The sequence below is a fragment of the Sphaeroforma arctica genome (assembly GCF_001186125.1).
Source record: "Sphaeroforma arctica JP610 unplaced genomic scaffold supercont1.2365, whole genome shotgun sequence".
In the NCBI taxonomy this organism is placed as follows: Eukaryota; class Ichthyosporea; order Ichthyophonida; genus Sphaeroforma; species Sphaeroforma arctica.
The window spans coordinates 1-3,246 of NW_014038193.1; positions in this window are offsets into that span (position 1 = coordinate 1).

The following is a 3,246-nucleotide window of genomic DNA, read 5'->3' on the forward strand; positions in this document are numbered from 1 at the left end:
TGTGGGAAACAGCGGAGGCTTTTGATGATGCCAACGATATCGCGGCCTACCACAAGGCCTCGCAGACACGGATAAGTAAACGCCAACGCGCCCCGATCTAATCTTTATCTTAATATATGACTATTCAGTAGAACGGTGCGCTCGAACCGTGATCTTCGAGCCCTCTTATCTCTCAGAGGTTAATAAACGCCAGCACACTGCTCTAGCTCCCAGAGGATAAATGCCAGCACACTTCTCTAGCTCTCAGGGGATAAATGCCAGCAACTAATTTACTGTGGGTGTTACTTATCATCTTTAAAAAAACTGGCACACTTCTATTCGGTCAGTTCTTCAGTTTGGGGGGGGGGGGGTTGTGGTAGGAATACACTAACTTAGGATTATTTTAGTTTTATTACAGTTTATTACAGTTTATCAGAATAATCTGATAAACTTAGTTTGGCTGATTATTAGAATCAGCACATGACTCATGACTCATAGTTAAAGTCATGACTTTTACAATTACTAATAAATGAACAACGTCTCCCTCTCCACGGAGGGAGAACATTGAGATACAGTTATTGAAGCGTTCACGTACTACAACACTTTGTAATCTGTCCACAATGTAATATCGCCTCCTTGATGTATTTATAAAAGTGTTCCAGACTGTGTACTAGTGCTAGCAAGTCTTTAGTATTTGTCCCATATATCTGTTGTGCAGAGGGTTGAGACCTTTTGAAAAATAGAGTATATCGCTTCTGACACCATCTACAATTTGGAACAGACACCCTCTTATGCCATAGTCACTTGCGTCGTTCATGATCTGAAACGGTAATCCATCTACTGGGTACGCCAATGTTGCTAAGCATGCGATGGCATCTTTGAGTTCTTCCCATTTCTTAATGAACTCAGGTGTCCAAAGATTGGTTATATTCTGATTCATTTTCCCTTTCATGAGATTGCGGAAGTTTTTCATTCTGTGTACAAACTGAGGTATGTGGACTTGCATGTAGTTCGTTAGTCCAACTGCTCGATGTAGGTCACGATTGGTTCTTGGCAGTGGCCAGGCAATCATACGTTTCTGTTTTTCGGGGTCTGTTTTGAGCCCTTTTCGTGGTTACTTTGACGCCTAGTATATTGACTGTCTTGACTGCAAACGCACAATTGTTGTGATATAACCTGAAGTTGGCAGTGTTAAGACGTTTCATGACTTCACGTACTGTTTGTCTATATTCTTCTTCTGTCATACTGGCAATGACTATGGCATCCACATATACTTGTACCCCTTTAAAGTCAATGAGGAGGTTGGCCATCACTCTTTGGAATTGTGCTGTTAGCCAGTATAGTCCAAACGGAGCTGATTCGAATGAATATTGCGCTCCTCTCCATGAAAAGGTAAAGAAGTGATGGCGATTTTCGTGTACTCGAATGTGGTGGAAGCCTCCTGTTAAGTCCAATTTGGAAAAGAATGTTGCACCTTGTAGGTTGTGGAGTACTTCCTTTATTTTCAGTAATACGAATTTGTCTTGTTCATACTGATAATTTACTTCTCTTAAATCTGAATATGTGCGTACTTTCTTTGACAGACCCGTCTGTTCAAATTCCCCTGTGGATAGTAATGGTAGATTCACCTGTGTGGGTTTTGTTCGTTTGTATATGTGGCGGTCGTTGACACATTCCTGAACATTGTCATCTGCTTGTGGTATATATTTGTGTGGAACAAAGTTCACTTTAGCGTGACGAATGTTCTTGGCATTGACCTCCTGACTTGGAATCTCCACAACTGATCCTGGTAGATTGCAGTGTACATCTGGAGGGATCTGATCATTTTGGTCCAATAAGTCCGACATTGATTATCTGAATCCTTCTTGTTCATGCTCAGGGTCTTCTTCATGTGGTGTGAGAAGTGATTCCCATTCAGCATTTGTTATTATTAGTGGGTTGATTATCCCTGCTAGGTATATGCCTAAGTATGGTAAAATGTCCATTCCATATAGAATTGGTGATTTCTTGTCTGGGAGGTCGAGTACCTCAAAGCAGTTTGACGTTTTTCTACCGCCGTAATTTATACCATATACTTATGTAGAATCTGTGCGTTGTACTCTTGTATCTGATTGTGCTAGCTGTATGTAGCCAGGTTGTGCTTTGACTGACAAGTATAGTTCCGTTACTACACTGCGATCCATACAAGAGCGTTGTGCTCCTGAATCTAATAGTGCATTGTACGTGGTGCCATTGATTTGTATGTCTATGTGCAATCCTTGATCTCTTGGAGTAGGAAGTAAAGGAATGGGTGTATAAGCAATACCATTTGCATTTATTAGCAACGTTTGTGAATTCACAATGTCTACCATGTTTATCATGTTAGCCTCCGACCACCAAGCTTTTCATCGATCATCATCCATCTCTTGCACATTGTTGCCATTTGCAATGGCCAACTGGTCGATATGAACGGGTCGAGATTGCTGCGCTGCTCGAGCTTCTGCCTATAGACGGTTGCTTTCGCCTTTATTGGGGCACTTGCTGAACGCATGTGGTGAAGGGTTTATGCCGCAGTGTGGGCAAGGTCTAGGCCCTCGTGGTGCTGAGGTGTCAATAGCCTGTTATATGAGATGACCTCTGCCTTGTCCTCCTTGTTGTCCACCACCTCTTGGTTGGCCCCCCCTCTGGGTGGACCTCCTGGAAGTATGTCTATTCTTGGACGAGTGACTCACAGGTCAGGGATGTTTGCGTTTCTGGCTCGCTTGTTGTCACGCTTGCGATTAGCTTGTATTATGGTTGCCTCTCTGATCATGTCTTCAGTGAGTTCATGATATACTTTCTCTGATATGTCAGACAAGTGTCTATACCCAACGGCACACGCCACACAACAGGCCGAACAATTCCCTTAAGGACACCCATGCGTCCTACAGCACTTCCATTAGCACTTCTTATATAGCATACCCAACAGTACACACAACACCACAGGCCGAATAGTTCCCTTAAGGGGGCGCACCCATGCGTGCCACCGCATTTCTATTAGTACTTCTTATATATTATACCCAACAGCACACACCACACAACAGGAATAGTTCCCTTAAGAACACCCATGCGTCTCACAGCACTTCCATTAGCACTTCTTATATAACATACCCAACAGTACACACAACACCACAGGCCGAATAGTTCCCTTAAGGGGGCACCCATGCGTGCCACCGCATTTCCATTTGCACTTCTTATACAACGTACACAACAGTACACACCACACCACAGGCCAGATAGTTCCCTTAA